Source organism: Delphinapterus leucas, chromosome 2 (assembly GCF_059928025.1).
Source record: "Delphinapterus leucas isolate spDelLeu-1000000601 "Yukka" chromosome 2, BTC_Dleu_Yukka2, whole genome shotgun sequence".
NCBI classification, from domain to species: domain Eukaryota; kingdom Metazoa; phylum Chordata; class Mammalia; order Artiodactyla; family Monodontidae; genus Delphinapterus; species Delphinapterus leucas.
This window is the reverse complement of record NC_143130.1, coordinates 90,605,542-90,622,348: the sequence shown is the minus strand read 5'-3', so window position 1 is coordinate 90,622,348 and position 16,807 is coordinate 90,605,542. Positions and strand designations below refer to the sequence as shown.

Here is a 16,807-nt window from a genome sequence, read left to right as displayed (position 1 = left end):
ATCTTAAAAAAAAAAAAAAAAAGGTTCTGAAGAACCTAGGGGTAGGACAGGAATAAAGACGCAGACATAGAGAATGGACTTGAGGACATGGGGATGGGGAAGGGTAAGCTGGGACGAAGTGAGAGAGTGGCATGGACACATATACAACCACCAAATGTAAAATAGATAGCTAGTGGGAAGCAGCTGCATAGCACGGGGAGATCAGCTCCGTGCTTTGTGACCACCTAGAGGGGTGGGAGGGATAGGGAGGGAGGGTGGGAGGGAGACGCGAGAGGGAAGAGATATGGGGATATATGTATATGTATAGCTGATTCACTTTGTTATGAAGCAGAAACTAACACACCATTGTAAAGCAATTACACTCCAATAAAGATGTTAAAAAAAAAAAACCACTTCCCCAAATTAAAGAAATTAGAATTCACGGAGAAACTGGGAGATTGAATTTAATGGCTTCCTGGATTGGAGCTAGAAGCAGTATCTGTGCAGCCTGGCCATTTGATACTGTCTACAACAACTCCGGGCCACCCTTGCCGCTAACCAGTGGAAAATAAGGATTGCATGATGGGAAGTGGTCCTTAAAAATATATATATATAATAAGGAAGCAGACAAGCCGTTAACTTGAAGTGTTTCAAGACTAATTTCAGTTTTTGAGATTTTAAACACAATCTGAAAGAGAAAATAACTGTCTTCTTTTATCTGGTAAGGCAGCAGCTATCAGGACACATAACTGTCCTGTATCTGTGGCGCTGAGGCATCAATCCCGTAGTCCAGCTCACTGGTCCTGGCACTGAGATGATGCTCCTGATCTCAGTCTGCTTCCACCCCAGCTGGGGCTTTCCTGCTGCTTGCACTCCAGGAAACACTCTCTAAAAAATGAATAATACATCATTCTGTTTCTGTGAGGACGCTTGTCACTCTTTCACTTGCCAAAGTACAGATGAATATTCAGTGAGGATTGTGGCCTCCAATGCCTGTCACGAATGGGCAGGGGCAGCAGTGACCCATGTGAATGTGATTTCAGAATACTCCTCCTGCCCCGAATTCACCAGAGGAAGACACCGGAAACCTGCGGAAGAGGAAATTGCCATTTATAAAGCATCTATGCACCATGCTCTGCAGTAGAGCCTTCCCATAGTGTCCCTGGGGCGGGCAAAGTTTCTCTAGAAGGCCCAGAGAGCAAATATTTTAGGCTGTCCTAATACCCTAACCTTGCCACTGTAGCGCCAAAGCAGCCACAGATACTAAGTACACGAAGGGGCGCAGCTGTGTTCCCATAAAACTTTATTTACCAAAACAGGATCTGGCCAGCAGGCTGTGGGTTCTGTCCCCTGGGCTAGCTTACATCATTGCTTAGTTTCATAAGCACTCAGGGATGGTAAGCACTGTCCTCCTGGTGGAGTTTCTCTTCAAGTGCAATCACTCTTGAGAGAAATTACCCAGCAAATCCCAAATGTCTTAGCATGATTTAATTTATCATCCACTCTTCTGGAGATAAGTGGGCGGAGGAGAAGCAGCTCTCCAGAATAAATGCAAGTACCAGGAGGGGGAAAAAGAAAGAGGGAGAAGAAAGGGCAAGGTGACAAATCGTGAGACCTATGGTGAGGTGGGAAGGAGGGGAGAGAAGGGCTTTAAGGACAAATTGTTACAGGGTTCCATCATCCCAACTTTGCAGGACACCTGTAGGCAGTATCACACCATGGTTAAAAGCATGGTCTGGAAGTCAACTGCTTTGACATAACTGGCTCTGCTTCTGAGAGGTGGTGGGACCTTGGGTAAATTATTAATCCTGGGCATTAGATTTCTCATCCGTCAAGGGGAGATTCGTAAGATTGAAGGGAGGATTAAATGAGATAATTCATGGAAAGGGCTTGGCAAAGTCCCTGGCGTGATGTAAGCACTCAAAAAAGGCCGGCTGTTACCATCATTAATTACCTAGAATGAGTCCAAGGAAGTAATGGCTATCAGAACAGAACGGCGCTGTAAGTTCACAAATGCTCTTAGTGAATATTCCATACAGCGCCTGTCTCAGAAACTTATCAGAGAGTCCACTGGAGTGTCTGGACTAATAATAATCATCACTATTGGCATACACTCAGACATAAGTTCCTGCATAAGCCAGGAATCCATCAAACCTTGCCCCGAAGAAGTCTCCCTTCCCCAATTTTGTACACTTAAACGTGTTACGTCTTAGCAGTTGATTGCTAACACTATACGGAGTGCGTCTGTGATCCAACCTAAATGCTGAGGCTTGTTTTTCCAGTCATTTATTATAAGCATGCTTTCTTGAGGGCTTACTGAGGCTTGAGCAGAAATACAAGGGAGTACAAATTAGATAAAATATAGTGTTTAAGGTACACAAGACTAATTGCTTTTTAATTCCATTTGCGTGAAACCCAGTGAGACCCTGTTCACAGCTCTCGAACCTAAGGGGTCAACACATGACAAGAGCATTTAAGATGGGAAATCAAGTTTCTAAGCAAAAGTGTAGCCACCACCAGAAAAACAGAAAAATGAGAATTGGAAATTGAATGTTTCCTAGGCTTGAAATGCTCATTTATAGTGGAGCCCCGCTGGCCTCATCAATCCCTCCCAGCCTTTAAGAATCCATACATGTTCCGCCTTCTCTGGGAAGTTTGTACCCACAACTCCAGTCTGTACTGGTTTCTGGCTCCTCTCACTGCCCACAGGACAAATAGCAATGGTTCTCCATCCTGGATGCACATGAGAATAATCCAGGGAGCTTTTAAAGAATACTAACGCCCAGGCCCTCCTCTAAGGAATCTGATTTAATCAGTCTAGGTAGGATCGGCATAGCTTTTAACATTTTACTGATATAAAATATTACATACAGAAAGTGCACATGAGCGTTTAGCTTGATACATATTCACAGTGGAACACGCCCATGTAACCAACACACGGATCAAGACACAGAAAGTTACCACCACCCCAATGTCCCCTCGTGTACCCTTCCAGACACACTCTTCCTAGGGTAAGCACTTTCCTGACTTCTAATAGCTTAGGATGAATTTTGTTTGTCTTTGACATTAAGAGAACCGTAGAGTATGACTTTTATATTTAAATAAACTTCTAAATTTCGGAACAGTTCAGATTTGCAAAAAAAGAAGCATAGACAGTACAGAGAGTTCGAGTGTACCCCACACCCAGTTTTTTCTATTGTTAGCAACTTACATTGCAATGGTCCACTTAAGCGTGACACTTTTTTATCTGGTTCCTTTCACTCAACATTATACTAAAGAGATTTATCCACATTGTTGCATGTAGTTGTCGATCTTTCATTCTCATTGCTAAGCAGTACTCCATTACTCGAATGGTCCATAATTATTTATCCACACTACTGCTGATGTACACTGGGACAGTCTCCAGTTTGGAGCTCTTACGAGCAGTGCTGCTATGAACATTCCAGTAGGCATCTGTATTTTTAAAAAGCTCTCCAGGGATTCTAATGTGCAGCCAGAACTGGAAACCAGTCATATAATCTAGGCCAAAGAATTCATTCCTCCTGGGGTTTGTTGTCCTGTTATTTCTTACCCCTCAGTCTTTTCTCCTCCATGGTGGGGTGGGTGGTTGGGGCAAAGCGTGGTGTTCTCGTGCTCCCCACAAGACACAGGACAGTGCTGGAGCCAAACAGGTTTTCAACAAATGCTTGTGTGTTGATTCATCAATTGATGATGCTTTCCTACTTCACAACACCCTTTGCTCCGGGTTTGCAACCATTTCTGTGCTGCAGCATCTCTCCTGCTGATGCAGCAAGCTGTGCAGTGCCCACCTTTACTTCATCTGGCCTGAAATAAGCTTTCTCTCTGGTCTTCACGAGCCGGGTCCTGAACGCGCATCTTTGGGACACACTTGAAAGAACAAATCTTGAGTACCAGTTTAAGAGGAGGCAGGATGTACAAATGAGCCCAGATCATCCAGGTGGTGATACATTAGTCATTTGCCATTTTTCCTTTGTATATTGATTGTTTCTCAACTTTCCTGACTTTTCTAAAGGGTATTTATTTTTTCCTCATTGATTTTTTGATAGCAGCTTTTCATATAAGGAAATCAACCCTTATTTTCCTATGTGTTGCACTTATTTTCAATGTGCTGTTTGCCATTGAATTCTGTATGTGGTGTCCCCTTGGAAGCCTCACATCGAAGCCTTTTTTCCCCTTCTCTGGCCCTCCACAGGGCCCATGCATGCAAAGCTGTTATGTGCCTGGCATCGCGAACATTCCAACCTTTTCTCAGTGGGACGTCAGACCCTGATTTCTACTGGGAAATGAGGCTGTGCCACTGCTGAGTTTATCTATAGATTAGTTTCCTGTGGTAACAAATTACCATAAAGTAGGTGCTCAAAACAACAGAAATTTATTGTCTCAAAGTTCAGGAGGCCAGAAGTCCCAAATCAAGGTGTTGGTGGAAGCTCTGAGGGAGAAACTATCTCATGTATCCACCACCTATTCTGTTTCCCCCTAAGATGGAGAGACGCTTGAGGGCAGAAAGCATATCTTACTCTCCCCCATCTCTGCCTTGTGTACCGAGCACACAGTAGGTCATCCGGAGATGTTTGTGGTTAGTTTGATGGGCCACACTGAGTGCTGCGAGCTGGCTTACTGTGCTCTTATAGCTTCTCGCTCATCATTTTTTATTTGTGTTGCTCCTCTTGAAATTCTTCTGGAGCATATGTTCTCCTAGCGTTTCTCCTCATCACTGCATATCACCCACCTGTACTCACCATTAAGGAACCACTCAGACACGTCCATGGCCCACCGTCCTCACATGCCCTGCTGGGTGGGGCTGGGTCACACGAGCGCAGCTCTGAAGGTGTGAGTCAGCTATGATGCAAAGCTCCAACACTGGAAATCTCACCTTGGCCCTCGCCATTGCACAAGCATGTTTCCAGCCTATTTGGGACATAGTACATCTACCTGAAAACTGACAATCTTGACCTGCCCAATCACAGAGATTAACTTAAGTTCTTAACTCAGGGATCTAAAAAAACATAAACAACTGAGACATGATGGAGAAGGCCAAAGTATCTCAGTTCCAACCCCCAAACAGAGGGTAATGAAACCAGCTAGTGTCCAAAGAGTGAGCCAGATGGCTGGATACACTTCTCGCAAAACCTGATATATAAGATGACAATTGGCTTTCAGATTCCTCATGTCTCTGGTGAGATATGATGAAGGATTTGCTTTAAGCATATTCCTGCATTCTTGGTACAGTAGCATTTAGGACTGCTAGCCAGTATGCATGGTAAAAACTGACAACTCTGGTTTCTCTCTCCAAGCCACCCTCCCTGCTGTGACCAAAGAGGTCATTCTGAACTGTGACCATTCTGTGAATTCAGATGGCCCAAGGCTCCTCATGTCATACAACGCCGTGCAGAATGCAGCCCAAGCTTCCTCTAGAGAAATGGGTCACTCTGCGCTCCTTACCCACACTCTAGCCACAGCCTCCACTGCCCATCACCCAAACACAGGGGCTGTCACTGCTCCATGCCTTGGTTCATGCTATCCCCTACCTATATTCCACCTTCTCTTAGCCTGCTGGAAAATGCAACGAGCTATATATATACATATATATGTGTATATGTATATACATATATACGCACATATTCACACACATAGGTTAGGGCTAGGGTTAAAGTTACGGTTACGGTTACATATACATATAAATATATTTATTTATTTCCTCTATGCTACATTGTAATGAATCAGAACTGGAAGTGATGGTAAACTGTTTTGGGGTGTTTTTTTTTTTTTTGATGGGGAGGATAAGAGCAAGTGTTACAAAAATATTCATAGCCTGTGGGCATGGAAGAGCTTCAGGGAATTCTGGGAACACATCCGACCACAGCCTCCTACCTCCCCCGTTCATGCTGCTTAAAGTGTGGGTGCAGCCCGAGCCCACTGGTGACAGAGGCTGGGACGAGTATAACACCTGCCTACTCACCATCAGGGCTACGTCACGAACTCCTGTTGTGTTAACTAACCAAATATCCCAATCAGGTTCCAAGCTCACCTGAGGACTGTCACTAAAGCTTTACTTGCCTAAAGTACATTATGAACCAGCCGATTTGAGTTTTAAAAGGTGAATTTTAAAAGTTAATCTGCACAACACACGGTCCGGGTTCTTACTTCATCTCTCATCCTACCTGGATTTGACTCCCCATCGCCCTTGCCCCTCCCTGAGCCTCACAGTATCCCTTACGCCCTCCTTTGCCCTTATCTCACCCTTAATGGGGTGAGCAGTAGAGTTGTGGTAAAGAAAGAACTGGTTTTAAGGGAGGAGGCGAGGAGTGCAATGATGCTTTGTGCATGACTATTATTTGGTAGTTTCTTTAAAGATACAAGTTTAATTGTTTTTCAATCAAGTCAAACTATTCTCATATCAAATTATCTGAATCAAGATGTCATGTGACACGAGAAAGGAAAACAGTAATTTCTGTGGCCAGGGGATGGGGCTGGGTGACGCTTAATTTTCAAGCTATATGATTAACACCTTTTGTATTTTGTGCTGGGTGCATGCGTTACCTTTTCACCAAAACATAAATAAGGGTTTTTTTTTGGTTTTGTTTTTTTAAGGTTATATATACCCTTAACAGATCCACTACACCCAGGTCCTAGAAAATAGTGCATGCCAACTCCAGGAGGGCATAAGGTTAAATATCCAATTAATTCCAATGTATTTGTGTGCCACACTTCTTTTTTTTTTTTTTTTCGGTACGCGGGCCTCTCACTGCTGTGGCCCCTCCTGTTGCGGAGCACAGGCTCCGGACGCGCAGGCTCAGCGGCCATGGCTCACAGGCCCAGCTGCTCCATGGCATGTGGGATCTTCCCGGACCGGGGCACGAACCCGTGTCCCCTGCATCGGCAGGCGGACTCTCAACCACTGCACCACCAGGGAAGCCCTGTGCCACAACTTTGTTGGAGATGCAAATTTGAAAGTCCTCTTAGAAATGTGTCCTCTTTTCTAGTATTAGAGGTAGAGTCTAGAACTGGTTGTGAACTTGTAAATAACAATTGAACATAAGAGATAGGTTCAACATCACTTCCTACAGGAAGCCAAGAAATTATACAAATATGTGTCTGAGAAGCAAAGCCATGTTTAGGAATGCAAACTCATGTTTCCTGATGGGTGAATAATTATTACAGTCCTGTAACTCGACATACACAGCCAGCAATCTTCAATAGTAGAGTTTATTGGCTTATTTATTTTTCAGAAACGAAACGAGCAAAATATAACATGCTGCAAATTTGTTTCATTTGCTCTCTTCAATCAACTCCAGATGAGCTGTTAAGAGTGTTGCTCTCTTATAGGCTATCAATAGTTTTTCCATCAAAAAGCTATTTTAATTCATTATTGACGCTTTTCAAAAACGCCACTATCTAGCCACCACCCGATCGATGGCAGAGGATAAAAGAGAAAACATCTGAGGAAATGGGAGACATGAATTCTGTGAGTACAACCATTGCTTTTGTTTTAATAAGGTCCATTAAATGATCTCTGATGATGCAAGTAAAGTCAGCAACACCTCTACTACCCATCAGCACACTGGGATCACCAGCAGAAATTCTCTCTACACACACCGTCTTTGCTCTCCTGAAATCAGACAGTCAATGTGGCTAAGAATTATGCTTTAAGGCTCAAGAGCCAGACTGAAATGCTCCACTCGCTCCTAGCTAATCACCTTAGCCAATTGTCTTAACTTTTCTGCCTCAGTTTCCTCATCTGTAAAATGGGAAGAACAGTTGTATCTCTCTTATGGGATAGTTACGTGGAGTAAATAAGACAATGCATGTCAAGAGCTTGGCAGCAAGTGAGTGATCAGTAAATATTACCTATTATAATTATATTGCAATACAACAACTGGACTTGGCACTATTATATCTGAAAGCTTTCCTATCTAGGTGCTTCTCCATTTCGCCATGGCCTCATCGATGATCCGATCTGTGCGTGGAAAGCACATTTCTGTTGATCCCTGTTCCCCACGTTTCGCTGGCTCATTCTGCCTCGGGTCTTTCCCATGTTTGGTATCCAGAAATTTATATCTGAACAACCTGGAGACATGGACTCTTTAATATCTCCTCCTCTGCTCTACTCCGATACTGCTCTTAAGCACAGGCAGAATAGCGAGGGCCAGGGCGGGCTAAAGGAGGTCCCAAACCTCCCCTCATCCCTAGTCATCCCTCATCTCTGGAGAATGCCTGAATTGACACCATTGGCTCCGTTAAATCTTCAGTTAAAAGGAGAGAAAAGGAAGAAGGAAGTGGAATTAAAGCTCTCCTAAAAGGAAATGAAACATGATTTTACCTTGTTCCAATCTACCCCAAACTCAAGTTTAAGACATGGTTGAAAAATATGGCATATGGTGGATTGTGTAGCCTGTGACTTAAGAACCAAATCCACAGAGTTTACTTGCAATACTTCACCAAAAATAGACATATGAATTACCTTTTCCCTTCTGCCTACACAAATCCTACACATCATTCAAAACTGTTCTACAAATACTTCATCCAGGAACAAACGCTCCCTTCTTTTTTAAATGCCCATAATGCCTTGTAACTTGATTCTGGCCTTTCTTAATTCCTGCCTTGTTTTAGGTTATTTGTGTGTTACAGGTCTTGGTGACTATGCTCTAACTTTTCCACTGGGCTGTCAGAAACCTGAGGTCAGGGCTGCCGCCTCTATTGCTCGTCCGCAGCTCGTCAACCATGTTCATTTTCATGTTGTGTCATCCTTATTGCTCCAGCCTACATCAACAGCCCCATTTGATGCATGAGCAACAGCGATTAGAGATCCAACCTTACAGTGACTTTATATCATCACAGCCTCAGACACCATGACACAAACCAAGAAATAATCAATGGCATAGTTTCTAATAGTGCAACTAAAATGGATTACCTGCTCCTAAGCATAGAGAAACAATTACAGCTGGAGCTGCTATGGAGGAGAGGGCTGATGTTCAATAATGTGAAATAGGAAATCTCATGAAGCTACAGAAATTGGTTATCTATTCTTAGCTCCAATCTGGAAGTGACTTTTTCACACAAAGGGATGCAAACCTCATTACTAACCACAGTCCTTAGAAATTCAGCTTCTGGCCCCCAAGCTGCTCATCCTTACAAAGGGAATGCAGCAGTCTAATCCATCTCTTCTTTGAGCCACAAAACTCAGAAATCTTATGACCCATAGGCAGCATGTTGGAGAAATATCGAAGGGAAACAAGGTCTTCTAAAAAGTACATCTGATGGACTCAGAGCCAGTGACAGCACAGCCAGAAAGAGCATTTTCTTCTCATCAGCTTAAGTATACCTCAAAGCACATGTAATTCAGGGCTGTAGATACAATGTCTCTCAGGCTTTATTCCAGCTTCTTTCCCCTACAGTATTTGGAAGATTTACAAGGGACCCAGAAAGTAGGGGCAAGTCCTTATTTCTCTGATGACTTCCTCTGTCATATTTAAGATTTATGTCCACCAGATCCCTTGAAGTCTGACTGCTCAAAGCAGAGAGCCCATGCCCATCCTTCTCAGGTGCTCCAGTGACCTTTACCTTCAGAAGTCTTGCCCGTCCCAGAGCTCTGCTGGGAGCAGGGCATGGGTCCCAACTGCTCTCCAGATTAAACAGCCTCCAGACCTTCTTACTATCTGGGATGTCTCTGCTCTCACCTTGTCCTTGAGACGCTCCCTCTGCATCTCTCTTCTCCAGAACACCCAACACCATTTCTGTGACGAGCTCAAGATTTTAAAACACGTTTGAAGCGTTTTGGACCTCAAGCAGCTTCTTCTCTCCGCCTTGCAAAAGTTTCCAAGATAAAGAAATAAGAACAACCTTGTTTCCCGTCTGAAACAGGGAAGGAGGAGAAAAAATTGGAAAACTCACACCAGTTGATACATCAGTCCTTTATTCTGCCATAAATAAAGACTGTGTAATAAAGGCAAGAGCAAGATGCAGATATCCCAGGGCAGGTGGGAGCTTTTCAGATAAGAGCAACATGAGACAGGCGGAAAAGAAACCAGCTTGGACCAGAGCTAGTCTAGTAAAAAGTTATCTCCAAGTTCCTTAGGGAGGAGGGAAAAGAGAAAAGGGCAGAATCTGCTATATATCTTTCCTTTGCAGCTTGCAGTCTATACATAAGAACAATGAACGGTGGTTCAATTCATTCTCCACAATACATTTACCATCTTCATAAAACCCAAGGTACAGAATCCTTTCTAAAAGTGTTAGAAACAGACATAGATTTGGACGATGCACACTTGAACACCAGAGTCCAAATAAGTGGACAAAACCAAATAAGCAATGCCCCCTAAGAGGACTGGCTTAACCCCAGAGTATTTCCATCTCTATGTGCAGAATATGAAAAATCACAGTATTTGAAAGGGGATCCAGGCGTCCGGGTGAGACTTTTGCACGACATAGACAGTTTGAAAAATATCAGATGCGTTTATCCAATTTATCACGCTACTCAGTTACTAAGGAAATGGATTCTGGAAGTCGGCCAGCCGTGCTTAACCTAAAGATTTGTGCTTTCCAAAAAGGAGTGAAGATAAACCTAGTTTATCTTTCCCATCTCAGACACAACCTACACAGGCAGAAGTTTTCCAGCCATAATATACTGTCCCCAAGCTTCTTTTTCATTTTCCCTAATTGTTGGACAAACGGTCCTGGATGAAACAACCAAAGAATCTTAAACAGGTGTGGTAAACAGGCACACAGTCTGCACACACGTGGGGAAATAATGTATAACTTTTTATTATGCAAGTAATCATGTAATGCTTGTTTGTTGTTAAACCAAAAAACCTAGAAGTTATATGGGTAAGCCAATAGTAGAAATTAAGAATTGCCTATTATCCTACCACCCAGTAATAACCACTATTAACATCTTGGTATAAATTTTTCCAGGCTTTTTCTCATATGTACACGTAAGTAGACTATATATCTAATTTTTACAAGATTAGGGTCATTGTACATGCTATTCTGTAACCTATTTTTTCATTTAGGAATATACTTTTATGTAAACAAGTTTCTATTTAATCATTTTAATACTGACGGAGCACTCCACTATACCATAATTTATTAGAAAATGTAGGTTACCTCCAGTTTTTTGACATTATAAACAATGCTACAATGAATGAATATACTCTAGACGCATTTCTGGCCAGTCCCTTCAGAGAAATTCTTTAAAAAGGAATTTGAGGTCATGCTGTTCAGATTTCATAGTTGTTTTGATGTACAAAACTGCCCTTCAGAAGAGCTGTTCCAATTTATACTCCCACCTGCATGGTGTGGGTGAGTGTCCAAAGCATTAATCTTAGTGCTGTGCAGTAAATGCACTGACAGACCCAACTTCTTATGGCTGTCAGGATCTGAAGCCCTAACAACACATTGCCCATCATTTGCAAAGGAGCATACCTGAGAAACAAAATATGATGATAAGTAATGTACATGTGTTCAATCAAAACAAAAATCTTCAGGAGACTCTCATTTGGCAATGAACTCTTAAATCATGTTCTATTTTTAAGTACGTAGTTTAATCTAGTCACCGTGTGAGTCTCAGTTTCTTTATCAACTAGATGTTCTCTAAGGTCCCTTCTGTTCCAAAATATACGGTTCCATTCCACAATGGGAGAGAAAAAGGCCCCGGACCCCTGGCTGGGAACCAAAGGCCCTTCGTGTGGCCCAGCTTCCTCTCTAGCCATCCCTCCACCGGTTCCTGCAGGAGCATCTTCCTCCCCGCTTGCTGTTTCCCAAGGGAGCCAGGTCACTTCTGAATTCTGTGTCTTTGGACACGCTATCCCCTCTACCTTAGAATATCACCCTCCTTTTCTATCTCCTGTGGCAAATTCTTCTCGTCCTTCAAGGCCCAACCCCAATAGCACTTTCTCTGTGAATCTTTTTTGGGATCCCCCCACCAAAGTCAGTCTTTGTTTTTCCCATGTCACCCCGTTTCTGCCTGTCTTACACCATCATGCGATGATCTTCTTATGTCTGTCCCTCCCATGAGATTGTGTGCTCTCTATATTTCCTGGATTAAGAACTGTGATGTGCATATCCAATGTGCTTTTAATAAGTACTTGATAAATGTGCAAATGAGCGCACAGGTTACAATTCTTCTGAGTCCATCTGTGACATCTCCAAAAACTTCAGAGATTTACTCAAATCTACATCAACTTGAAGACTGTTATTTTGCACATCTAGGTGTCAGGGTTTCTTCCGGGATTTATCCCAGATCCAGGCTCCTCTCAAGAGTATGCTCTTCCGTCCTTCTTAAGAACAAGCACCTACTATTAGTTCCCATTCTTGGACTGGGAAAGAGAGGGATTACATACATACACACAGTGCCACGCAGAGGGTTCCAGGGAGAGAAGGGAGAGAAGGGAGGGTTGCAGCGATTCTAGTTGAGCAAAGCTGGTCTGGTAAGTGTAATGGGACAGAGTCTTTGCATGCCCTTCCAGCAGCGACTATAGCATGACAGGGAAAATACATGAGAGGGGATTAAAGGGGGAAATGTATTTCTACCCCTATCAACTTTATCTCACAGGACTCAGGCAAGGGCCCAACGTGAATTGCCCTCAAGCCGTGTGAACATCTGCAGGTACATCAGGTAACGCTTTAGAAGTGCTAACACTGCACATGCAGTTCCCAAGGACACTCCCCTCCTGCTAATTTTCACACAGCAAAACTATGCGAAAATTAGATTCCCAGCTGTTCTTCGATAGATTTTAATCAAAGATCTGTTTCCCTTTTTGCCATGAAACTGTAGCCTCGCCAAACGGCCGTGGCCAGAGCGGGGCTGCCACTGAGCCTCGGGGAGCGGCAAGCCCTGATGTGGGAAGCTGGAATTCCAGGAGTTGAGATCCTACCTTCAAAACTGCCCTCGAGGCCTGCAGTGAGATTAGCCCAGAACTCTGAGGCATGAAGAATGACGGCTGAAGGCGAAGCTTCCAGTGTTTGATACCCCAGGCTTGAAATCAGCTCAGCCATTTTCTGTGTGACCCTTGACAAGTTACTTAGCCTTTTTTGAGTTTTTGATACCTCTTTTATAAAATGACTCACTCTCTCACTGTATACAAGTCTCTTCTCAAATGTCTGCTCCTAAGAGAAGCCCTTCTAGACCACTCAAAAATGGTACTTCCTGCCACTCTCCATCCCCTCGTCTAGCTTTCGATGCCTCCTGGCATTTGTTACTCTCTATATTCTGATAGTATTTGTTCGTTGTCCTCCATTAGTAGGGAAGCTCCAAGAAAACAAGGTCTTTGTCTCACTCACTCTAGAAAAGTTGCCAGCACATATTAGGAACTCAGTAAATACTTGCTGAATGCCTGAATGGGAATAGTGATTGTACCCATCATCAGATTGCTATGGGGATTAAACACACAAAAATTGTTTAGCATAAGGGCTTCCCTGGTGGCGCAGTGGTTGAGAGTCCGCCTGCCGATGCAGGGGACACGGGTTTGTGCCCCGGTCCGGGAAGGTCCCACGTGCCGCGGAGTGGCTGCGCCCGTGAGCCATGGCCGCTGAGCCTGCGCGTCTGGAGCCTGTGCTCCGCAACGGGAGAGGCCACAGCAGGGAGAGGCCCGCGTACCGCAAAAAAAAAAACAAAATTGTTTAGCATATTGCTTAGCATATTAGAAGCTCACAGTGTATGATAACTAGAAGTTTTAATAACACTAATAATAAACATTCCATCCCTAGAGTCATTTTTTAAAAATCAGTAGTGGCAATATGACTTTATGTAGTCCTGTTTTACATTCTTTAATGAATAACCCAGCTTCTCCCAAAAAAGGATTTTAGGTAGTTTACAAAAATATGTAAAACTAGCTGTACCAACGTAAGTTATATCATTCTGGAATATTTTTACAGTTGTCGATACATTTTTAATGTGTTTTATTTGCTTACTCATATATTTCACGGCAAACACAATTAACAATCTCATTCTTCTCATACACAACACTTAATGAGACTAGTGATCAAACTTTAGAGAAAGAGGCATTCAGTTGTCCCCAACAAATACATGCAGTGGTCTGGTCTCTGCCCCACTGTGCGAGCACCCTTGCTGAGCTGCGCTCATTCTCTGTCCTGCCAGCTTCGCATCTCCATCTGAGGAAAGCAGCTCTTATAAAATACAATAGGTGTCAATGAATGTTCTGGAATACAGTTTCCCACAATGACAGTATTTAATGACTCTCCACTATGGTGTACTGCAAAGCTCACAGCTGTAACCTGTTTCCTGTTTTTCCCTTCCATTCCCTTTACAGTGTGTAGATCTTTGTGTTCAGTGTTCCCATGTGGTTAGTTCTATAGAGTTTCACTCGTCTTCTCATTTCCATTTATTCTTCTCATTCCGCAGTGGCCTCTATCCATATGTGTCATCTTGATCTCTGCTTTACTACCACATTTGCTGTTCTTATAAGGCTCCCAGAGTCTTTAGACGTGATTTAGTTCTTTTTACACTTCTTGAATTATTAGATTAAGCAAATATATGTCAAAAATTCATAAAATTCCTTAATTAAATTAATAAAGGCTCAGATAGGAGCCTTTGATTTAACTGATAAATCTTCAGAAATGTGTTTACTTTTTCGTAAACAATTTTGTACCTGGTATTATCCAAGACAGATGACACGTTGAATATTATACATTGTAGAAATTCTAAGCTTAACTCAAATTAGCTCAATAAAGCCTCAGAAACACGTATTGTTTATAAATGGACCTAATCTGAATCTTCACTATTATAGTTTATAACAGGCTTGCTTTCTACATATCACCAGAAGTTTGCACCAGTTGAAGTGGTCAAGAGAAAACTTCATCCGGCTGAACCTTGGGAAAACACTCTAGCATTAAATATTCAAGAAAGATTCCAGAATAGAAACAAAAACATGAGAAGAAATCACCAAGATGAGGAAATCAGGAAAAGATAATCAGATAAAGCAAAGGGTAAAATAATTCATAACAAACAGATACCATATTTTTCTGCGTACTTGCTAAAGTCGAGCCTCAGCCACACATCTGGCTGTAATGGGCAGAGCAAAAAGGAAAACATATTTGCTTATGAGACTCACAAACTGTCTGTTCACTCAGGAGAGTCACAGGTCTTCCTAGCAATGAAATCTTAGAAAAAATTTCCCTTGTGGGTCTTAATGGAGGGGATAATGTGTAAGGGAGTGAATTACTTCCTCAGCAAGCCCCTATACTAAATACCATGGAGAATTAAACAGGAGTGCTTCTCACAGCATCCACAGCAGCAGTAAATGTCATTACCCACAAGGCCGCTCACAAAAAGTGGTCCATGAGGAGTCGAGACAGTGGTGTCCCAGGATGCACCTCTCAATTCAGGAATAACTTTTAGAATTTTTTAAAATAATAGACTTTTTTGTTCATTCAGTAAATATTTATTGAGTATTTTATGGGTCAGGTACCATGCTGGGCATTAGCGAGGAAGTACTGACAAGACAAACATCGTCCCTTCCTTCAGAAAGTAACATACTTAAAAAAAAAAAAAAAAAAAAAGAAAGTAACATACTTGTTGGAAAGATAGACCAACAACTACAAAACGTTGAGATGTGTGCAAGATGAGAGGACATCCAAACTCTGGATTTTCAGCGCCTTGACCTTCTCATCTCCAGTTGCTTTTTCTCCACTTTACTACAGCCGATCTAGTCTTACTACCACACACTACCTGGTTATTACTGCAATCAGCACCATCTCCAAATCTGCTTCTGAAAACCCGATCTCTAACTCACACCTCCTCATGATTTTTTAACCTCACTGACATCCCCAAACCATCAGCCATGTTCTCATTACCCACCAGTCAGTCCCCTCTTCTTATTTTCTTTCTTATTCATTTAGGTCACATAGTCTATAATTTATAATCACCTCCTTGAAAATTTCCTCTCCTCCTTTATACCTCTCTCGTCTGTCAACACTTGCTTGGAAAAAAACATGCCTGATGGAGTCCAGTTTATCCACACTTGCATTTTAAAACTAGAATATTACTGGAGGATAAACATACACACAAAATACAGGTGAACAGTTTCACTTTAAATTCATGATCAAAAACCTGAATAAAACACTCAACACTCCTCTTATGTTTGCCTGGTAAATTAGCTTTTCCAATATCATGAAGATTATTTCATATCGTCTACAGTTTCTCTTCTCAAACCTTCCTCAAATATGAATTAAACATGATTTTTAAAATATTCTTTATGACTAAAAAATAGAAACCATCAGATAAGAATTTATGTATCCTCTTCCCCACCTAATCTGTGAATCTATATCCATCTTCTCCATTTCTCTTGTTTCAATGGAGGAAGCAGAGCTTCTCCAACAAAAGCCCATCTACCCTCTGGAGCTCTGGAACCCTAACCCCAGCACCTTCTCAAGGGTTCCCTTCTCTTTGCTGCATTTTCAATTCGTGCTTGTTTTTGGATCATCCCCATCAATGTACAAACATGCTAAAGAACGTCCCATGGTAAAAACAGACAAACAGAACCCCAGTTCCCTCATCCAATATTCCCGTCCAGCTCCTCAATTTCTCTTTCACACACAGTCAAAAACCCTCTGCTTTTTTCCTTCTCATGGTTTATTCCAGCTTTATTTCTACCCATAGGACTCCAGTGAAACTTCCCTCTTAAAATCACCCATGATCTCTCTGCTCTGTGTTTTGTATTTCACCTTAACCTCTAACCAGTCCTCAGTGAAAACTGCCCATCTTCTGCTCTGGGAATACCACATTCCTTTGGATTTTTCCTCTTGCCTCAGTGACCCTCTTTCTGAAACTCACCTGTTGGCTCCTCTTCCT

The 16,807-nt window shown here is 42.5% G+C and overlaps 1 protein-coding gene across 1 annotated transcript in view; it reads right to left on the bottom strand.

Moving 5' to 3' along the window:
• Positions 1 to 399: 399 nt before the first annotated feature.
• The window catches only part of MYEF2 (myelin expression factor 2), a 74,958-nt gene continuing 58,550 nt past the window's right edge, over positions 400 to 16,807 (bottom strand). The window contains exon 16 of the transcript XR_016392105.1: positions 400 to 1,067. The gene's annotated coding sequence lies outside the window, so the exon portion shown is untranslated. The remainder of the gene's footprint in view (positions 1,068 to 16,807) is intronic.